Genomic DNA, 9,184 nt, shown 5'->3' on the forward strand with positions numbered 1-9,184 from the left:
CAAGTCAGTGTCAGCTGAATATCATGTCTGCATTTGTTATCCTATTTCTGGCAGTGTAAGAATCCATAACAACATGCTTTAAGCAAAAATTATGAATAAAAACAAATATGTACATTCTGTCTGTAAGACAAGACTAGACTTACTAGATTTGTTATAAACAGTATTCAGACCCCTTGACTTTTTCCACATTTTGTTAAGTTACAGCCCTATTCTAAAATGTATTAAAATAAAAAATCCTCAGCAATCTGAGGGGGGGGGGTTAGAAGGATTACTTTATCCTATCCTAGGTATTCCTTAAAGAGGTGGGGTTTCAGGTGTCTCCGGAAGGTGGTGATTGACTCCGCTGTCCTGGCGCCGTGAGGGAGCTTGTTCCACCATTGGGGTGCCAGAGCAGCGAACAGTTTTGACCGGGCTGAGCGGGAACTGTGCTTCCGCAGAGGCAGGGGGGCCAGCAGGCCTGAGGTGGATGAACGCAGTGCCCTTGTTTGGGTGTAGGGCCTGATCAGAGCCTGAAGGTACAGAGGTGCCGTTCCCCTCACAGCTCCGTAGGCAAGCACCATGGTCTTGTAGCAGATGCGAGCTTCAACTGGAAGCCAGTGGAGTGTGCGGAGGAGCGGGGTGACGTGAGAGAACTTGGGAAGGTTGAACACCAGACGGGCTGCGGCGTTCTGGATGAGTTGTAGGGGTTTAATGGCACAGGCAGGGAGCCCCGCCAACAGCTCGCTTGGAGTTTGCCAAAAGGCACCTAAAGAATCTCAGACCATGAAAAACAAGATTCTCTAGTCTGATGAAACCAAGATTGAACTCTTTGGCCTGAATGCCAGGTGTCACGTCTGGAGGAAACCTTGCACCATCCCTACGGTGAAGCATGGTGGTGGCAGCATCATGCTGTTGGGATGTTTTTTAGCGGCAGGGACTGGACTTTAACCAGATCGAAAATCTCTGGAGAGACGTGAAAATAGCTGTGCCAAAACGCTCCCCATCCAACCTGACAGAGCTTGAGAGGATCTGCACAGAAGAATAGGAGAAACTCCCCAAAAACAGGTGTGCCAAGCTTGTAGCGTTATACCCAAAAATGGAGGCTGTAATCGCTGCCAAAGGATCTTCAACAAAGTACTGATTAAAGGGTCTGAATACTTATGTAAATGTCATATTTCAGTTTTAAATGTTTTAAAATTAGCAAAGATTTCTAAAAACATGTTTTTGCTTTGTCATTATAGGGTATTGTGTGAAGATTGATGAGGGAAAAAAACTATTTAATTTTAGAATAAGGCTGAACCTAACAAAACGTGGAAAAAGTAAAAGGGGCCTGAATACTTTCTGAAGGCACTGTATGTATGTAAGAACATGTTTTATTAACCAAAAGAAGGTATCATTTAAGAAAACATATTCTGCTTGGTGTTTTTCCCAGTGTCAAGTTACTTTAAGTATAAAAACATAAAGGTCTCCTTTGATGGAGTTCAGCCAGGGTAACACAACTTTCAATTACTTTCCTTACTGTGTTCCCAGCCAATAAAATTAATATCAAATGCTTTAAATGGCCACGCAACCTTTAGAGTGGTGGTGTGAGAGAGATGTTTAAATGGTGCTGATGGTGTTGGCATTTGGTGCAGCACTACTTGCAAAGCAGTAGAACATGAGAGGCATGGGAGCCTTGTTACCTAGTCTAAATTCTCCTCCTCATGTCTCACAGGCTATTAAAAACAGCTCCAATAACTGATCCCACGTGGTAGAGATTTCAAGATCTTCCCAGTTACAGAACTAAATGAGTTAGTCATTAACACCACCCATCCTACTTTCCTATCCATGGTACTTGACAAAATGTGTTGACATGATATGAAAATGGAAACAGGACAAATATGATTGATGGTGAGGCATGGTTTCCTCAAATGTATTAATATGAGTCACAATCTGTAATATTTTCAGTCACCCCTTGATTTGTGAATATTACTTATTTACAGTAACGCCACATGGTATCCACTGGGCTTGATATATCACGTGTGCATAAGTGATTTTAATTCCATAGGCCTTGACCTCCCTCCCTGGTCTGGGAGTAATGAGTTGTGCTTAGTATGGGATTTGAAATATGAGACGCTCGTAGGCCTCCTGAGTGGCGCAGTGGTCTAAGGCACTGCATCACAGTGCTAGCTGTGCCACTAGAGATTCTGGGTTGGAGTCCAGGCTCTGTCACAGCCGGCCACGACCGGGAGACCCATGGTGCAGCGCACAATTGGCCCATTGTCGTCTGGGTTAGGGGAGGATTTGGTGTCCTTGTCCCATGTCCTTGTCCCATTGCGCACCTGCTACTCCTGTGGCGGGCCGGGCACAGTGCACTCTGACATGGTCGCCAGATGTATGGTGTTTCCTCCAACACATTGGTGCGGCTGGCTTCCGGGTTAAGTGGGCATTGTGTAATGAAGCAGTGCGGCTTGGTTGGGTTGTGTTTCGGAGGACACACGGCTCTCGACCTTCGCCTCTCCCCAGTCTGTACGGGAGTTGCAGCGATGAGAAAAAAAAAGACGCTCACTGATTATGGTTTAATGAGAAGTTCTACTATTTAAATAACTATTCCAGTGGCTATGACAGGGGTTTTCATCATGGACAATGAGGGCTACCAAAAACAAAGGACTAATGTGGGAGATGAGTGAGGATAAAGCTCAGCAACTCAGAAACACCACGGGAAGAGGTGACAACTAAATTAGCAGCACACTTTGAACAGGCAGAATAAACTATTGTTTTTCTTAGGATATGAGTACCAGTTAAATTTAAATGATATTGCATGAATTGATTTATCTGTTATATTGTGATTCTGTTATGTTATCACATGTAGGATTCCCATTGTTTTTGGAGGATTCCCATTGTTTTTGGAGGGGTGCTTCAGTCAAGAGTGATGAATGAATTCCTGAGGGCAAGGTAGGTCAAATGCACTTATAACTTTATTATTCGACCTGTAAGAATTATGTATTAGATCATTTGGTTGAAAATATATTTTGAAATACATTCATTTCAGTTAAAGAATTAACAAAACTGCAGAGATGATATTGTTTAATATTTTAATCAGTGCACATAAAGACTTTCACAATGGCAATCATTGTATGAGCAGTTTTGAGAAGACTTCAGTAGCATTGTTGATGAACACTTCTTTATTCAGCTTCTTTTGTTTCCTGGAAATACACAAATTAATCATCCAAACAACCAGATTTATTTCCACAAATGGGGAAATAAAGCCCTTGGGATGTTAAGAGGGAGTTTCATGCAAAACGAATAATACTGGTGCGAATAACGGTTTAATACACTTTCACATTGACTATTATATGAAACACAGAAAGGCTTCAGGAACTTGTTCCTTGCACGTCTTTGGAGAATGGAATAAAATGTAAAATAGGATAACTTTTCCATTAAACAGACTCTTGGCTCTCAGCTGGGACTCAGTAATGTCAGCACGCTCCTCAGCTTTCTCCAGTCCATGCTGCACCTTCCTGAACTAGGCCAGGTGAGTGTTGGCTTTTTCTTCCTGAAAGGACAATAAGAAATAGTTGTAATTAGAAGGCTAAGGGTGGTACAGTTCAGGTTTACCATGTTTTGCAGAATAATTTGAGATGAATTTGCTTTTAAGTGACTTACCGCTTCCTCAGCCTGCCTCTTGTAGGTCTTAACCTTCAACTGCAGCTTGTCCACCAAATCCTACAGCCTGGTAACATTCTTCTTGTCCTTCTCAGTTTGAGGGAGGTGGGACATAGTTTTTTTTTAGATGCTGAGAGAGTCGGATCATTTTCTAGCCATTTGTTCAACACAGACAATTAACTTACCTGGTAGGTGAGCTCCTTCACTCTCCTCTCACATTTGCGGACACCTTTAATAGTACCTGCTCCACCTACCAGACAAGACTCCAGTTCACGCACCTTGATTTAGGAATCAATATTTTGATTAGAATTTAGCTCATTATGTACATATACTGTATAGCTATCCCCTTTCAAATGTTAGCGCCTGTTATCAATAATTAATCAATCATTAACTTACTTCCCACCCGGACTGACCTGCAGGTCCTTGACTGTTACCTCCAGGTTTACTTCATCCTCTCCAGGTGAGTGCTGGTGTCCTGCTCCTTCTTCAGCTCATCAGCTATCATGGCAGCATGGTTTGTAACATCATATTTGTTTATAGAAAAGTTTTAGGTAATTCATTCATACATATTTTATTTTACTCCCATCAGTGATGGCCTTCTTGGCCTTCTCCTCTGCATTTCTGACTTCGTGAACAGTGTCTTCCACCTCACCTTGGACCTGAAACCAAGTCACCCCAAGCTTCTTCTTGGTGCTCAGAAGAATTGTCTTCAAGACAAATCATGTAAAGAACAAGTTTATCAAAATTAGGATAAAACGTCAACAAAAGGTATAAATGAAAATGACTACCTGAGAGCAGCAATCCAACCTGTTCACTGACATCCACCAGCTCTTGCTTGGCCACTTTGTGTCCTCTCTCTGTCTGCTCCAGAGCAGCCCTCAGCTCCTCAATCTCAGCCAACATCAGGGCGTTCCTGCGCTCCACCATGGCTGCCTGCTCCTTCATGTCATCCTGTCCTCTGATTGCATCATCAAGGTGCAGTTTGGCATCCTAATAATAAAGATGTTATGGAACAAATGTAGTGGCTGCTGTCCATAAGCATAGACTACACATCACTGGCCATTTTAAGGAATGGAACACTAGTCACTTTAATAATGTTTACATATCTTGCATTACTCATCTCATATGTATATACTGTTTTCTATACTATTCTACGGTATCGCATTCACTTAATAATGTTTACATATCTTGCATTACTCATCTCATATGTATATACTGTATTCTATGGTATCTTAGTCACTTAATAATGTTTACATATCTTGCATTACTCATCTCATATGTATATACTGTATTCTATACCTTAGTCCATTCCGCTCTGACATCGCTCGTCCATATATGTATATAGTCTTAATTCATTCCTACTTAGATTTGTGTGTATTGGGTATATGTTGTGTAGATATTACTTGTTAGATATTACTGCACTGTTGGAGCTAGAAGCACAAGCATTTTGCAACACCCATAATAACATCTGTTAATCACGTGTACGTGACCAATAAAATTTGATTTGATATGATTTGAAACGTGGGAAGTCATTAAGTGATTGACTTTGTAAACAAATGTTGATCAAAAAGCTTACCTTGTCTTTGAGTTGTCCCTGGATGTTCCTTTGCTGTTTCTAGGCCTCAGCAGCTTGGTGGTTGGCATGACTCATCTGAATCTCCATCTCATTGAGGTTTCCCTCCATCTTCTTCTTGACTCTCAGGGTCCAGATTGCTCTGCATGGCGTTAATCACCATCTGGCTGTTCCTCTTGATCTGTTCCATCTCCTCATCCTTCTTTGCAAGCTTCCTGTCCACTTCACCCTTGTCCTTGTTGAGCTCCAGCTGGACACGCAGAATCTTGGATTTCTAATGTTCCAGAGTTCCCTATGTATTACACAAGAAACAAAGATGTTGATCAAAATTATGTAAATTTTTCGACTAAACTTACTGGGCCTATTCATGCATATGACTCCTAACCTCAGCTTCATCCAGAGCAGTCTGGATCTCTGCCTTCTAAGACTCCGCTGTATTCTTGGCCTTTTCCGGCTCATGAATGCTCTTTCCAGTCTCTCTTATCTGTTCAGTCAGGTCTGTGATCTCCTCTGCAGATACACAGAAAGGTGTTTTGGTCAAAAATATTGATTCAACTAGACACATTAAAACCTGCTATAACCCCCTGTACCACGTACATTTTGGAAACATTTTTTGTTGTTGGGATGAGTCTGTAGGTTGGAGAATTGTACATTTTTCAAACACCTGAAACAGCTTTATCCTGCAATCTAGAGCCATAATCATAATGCCTAATTCTATATAAAAAAAGTGTATTTTCTGCATAGGTTATCTAACTATACCTTTTAACCTGTTCAACTGTCATTTAAATGAATGATGCACATTGATTCTTTAAGAACTTTTATGCCTTAGGAGTTTAGTACAACTACCACACTGGCATATAGTATCATAACCCAAGAATTAAAGCAATTTTTATATTTTCTAAAGCAACAATGCTAGCAGGGATGCCAGCTAAGATAGTTAGACAAACTACTCTAACTTATTAAAACACTGTGTGTGTCACTTGACACTCTCTCCTCCTCCACTGACAATACTGTCTGCACGCAGTAGAGTATCTAGCGTCTTGCCAAGCATTTGCTGTGTGGTGCACCTTGGAATGAACCACCTACTAGGTAGAATAGGGTTTTGGGTGCTCTTTGTCTGGTCCAGTCAATGTGCCCCCTCCACAAAATACAGCTGACAGATATTTTTTAGAAATAATTATGATAAAACGTGGGATTAAAAATCCAGTTAATTTAACACTTTAATTAATTTAACGTCTGAAAAACAGGACAAATCTGAGGGGACACGCACACTGGTGCCCTTTACGGGCATAACGTCTCTGATCTTTACATAATTGAAATCCCACGGATTCAAGCTAACAGTATAAAACATCCCTGTTATCATTTACACATGCCTTCTTGAATATCAATGTTTAGCTAGCTAGCTACTAAAAAGGAAGCTAGCCAACAACACCCAGAATTGCGACATGCACACATAAATTGCTGTAAAATCGGAGTTATTCACCCAATCATGAACATTTTTGGTGTTGCTATGTTTGACACTGTTGATCTATTGGGGAAAGAGAACGAATATTTTTTTAAGTATAACTTGTACATTATTGTGTGTGTAGGATGGACCTAGGAACATTTTGAAGGCTTATATTTAATCTTACATTTATGCTTTTTCTAATTATATGTGGCTCCATACATTTCTGGATTTATTAGCAGTTAAAAAAGGTTGAATATTACACTAAGTGGAATTGTCCAGAATTGTCCAAAAGGCTGAGGTTAGAAAAGTATTAATGTCATTCAACTTCTGCTTTTAAAATCTCCTCTAAATATGTGATATGTGATTGGTTTTACAGATTTATTTGGCTAATTCCTCTATTGACTGAAAATTAATTGAACCCCTATACTGCAAGTTCTTGTTCTCACACTTCAGGGTCTCCAGCTGATCCAGAGCCTCCTCATTGGAGTTCTTCATCTTGAACAGCTCAGTGCTCATTGAGCGAACCTCTTTCTGAGATCACTCCAGCTCTGTCTGTCCTTCCTTATACTTCTGTTTCCACTCTGCCAGAACCTGTAAAAATGTACAATGTGACTAACTTACACAATTATGATCAACAAATATAATTATCTGTCATTTTATCTCATTACAATCATCTCTTTTTATTAGTATGCTTTCTCCCTTTCTAGCTTGTCAAAGTTCCTCTGCTTCCTGTCAAGGTTGGCAGCCATGGCATTAGCGCTCTCCACATCAACCATGAGGTCCTCTTCCTCTCACCGGAGTCGCTGTTTGGTCTTCTCCAGAGAAGCACACACATATCTCCCTGGCAAGCTTTTCCCTGTTGAAAATGACAATTATGCAATGAGAAACTATGAGAACAAATATCAGAAAAAGAGGTACATACTGTATTAATTGTTACTTTTGAACACACTTTGCCGCCTCAAGCTCTTCAGTACGCTGGATTGCATCAGTTTCATAATTGGTTCTCCACTGAGCTACCTCACTGTTGGCCTTGGACATTACACACTGCAGCACAGCCTTGGCCTCCTGTTAGTCCTCAAACTGCTCCCACAGCATATCACAGTCATGGCTGGCTGATTACAAACTATGAGCTAGGGTTTAGCCTTTAAGAAGGAAAAACAAGTAATTGGTTATAATAAAGTTACAAATGAAAATGTATGAATTGATTGTTTGTAATGACAGGTCCTTACCTTGACCTTGACCTCCTCAATCTGCTGAGTGTGTGCCTGCTTCTGGTCAGCTGAAAAACAAGAGCTTCTTTCTCTTCAAGCTGCTGGCTATATTCACCTGGTGTAAATGCACATCGCTCTTGATTGAAATTACATTCATATTAATTGGTGGCCTCTATGATACTGTAACATGAGAGATCATCAATCTCCATTTTGTATTCATTCTTCTCCTTCTCAAGCTTCTGCTTGATACGCTGAAGGTTGTATATCTGCTCTCTCAGCTCTGCTACGCTGTCAGCCTGCTTCTTGTGGAGAGCAGCAGCGGTATCTTCATGCTGCAGGTTGGATTCCTCAAAGTCCTGGCGCAGCTTCTGGAAATCATCCTCACACTTCTTGTTCATCTCAATTTGAGCAGCAGGTGCACCACCAGCCTCTTCAAACCTTTCACTGATCTCTTCAAGTTCCCTGGAAAGGTCAGCTCTCTGCTTTTCAACCTTAGCGCGGGCAGCACGTTCTGCCTCAATCTCTTCTTCCAGTTCCTCAATACAGGCCTAAGATGAAAGGGTTAATGCAATTGAGTCCACCTTATAAATTATTGAATGAAAATAAATACATTATAAACTGCATACTTCACACCTAGAGCTCCTTGATTTTCTTCTGTAGCTGAGACCCCAAAGATTGCTCATCTTCAATCTTGCTTAGAAGCTGGCTGGTTTCAAAGTCCTTCCTGTTATAGACATAGGCAATGTTGACAGTTAAGTCTGAATCCTAATAAAAAAGTATATGTTGATACAGTAGATGATTTATTAAATTTCACTCCATGTTATTTTTTTATCTTCTCTTCCGACTGCTGCTTGTCATTCTCTAGATCCATTATGGATTCCTGGGCCAGTTTTAGGTCACCCTCAAGCTTCCTCTTGGCTCTCTCAATTTCCATGTGGAGCTTCTTCTCTTGCAGCAGAAAACCCTCAAGCTATACAATTAGAGAACATATTTGTTAAAGTTAATTCTGAGCCGGTTTTATTCCAGCAATTTGATCAAACTCTAAACTCACATCATCCACTTGATGCTCAAGCTTGGTCTTGGATTTAGTCAGTGTTAACTTTGTCGTCCTTTACCTGGAGATCCACCAGGGTCTGCGGATGTGCCTCTTGGAGTGCTTTTTCTCCTTGGTTAGCTTGCCAATGCTCTCATCATGAGAGGCCATCTCCTCTGTCAGATTTTTTACCTGGTTAAAGTGAATGAGAGTCGAACTATGTTGATACCAAATCAAAATGTACATTTTCATCATTCCATTCACATAAGCAGGTTGAATTTACAATGAAACAATAT

General features: G+C 40.9%; 1 pseudogene; it reads right to left on the reverse strand.

Annotated features, from left to right (window-relative positions):
* Window positions 1–3,105: 3,105 nt before the first annotated feature.
* LOC106568250 (myosin heavy chain, fast skeletal muscle-like) overlaps window positions 3,106–9,184 on the reverse strand; it is a 6,665-nt pseudogene continuing 586 nt past the window's right edge.

Source organism: Salmo salar, chromosome ssa13, assembly GCF_905237065.1.
Source record: "Salmo salar chromosome ssa13, Ssal_v3.1, whole genome shotgun sequence".
Lineage (NCBI taxonomy): Eukaryota > Metazoa > Chordata > Actinopteri > Salmoniformes > Salmonidae > Salmo > Salmo salar.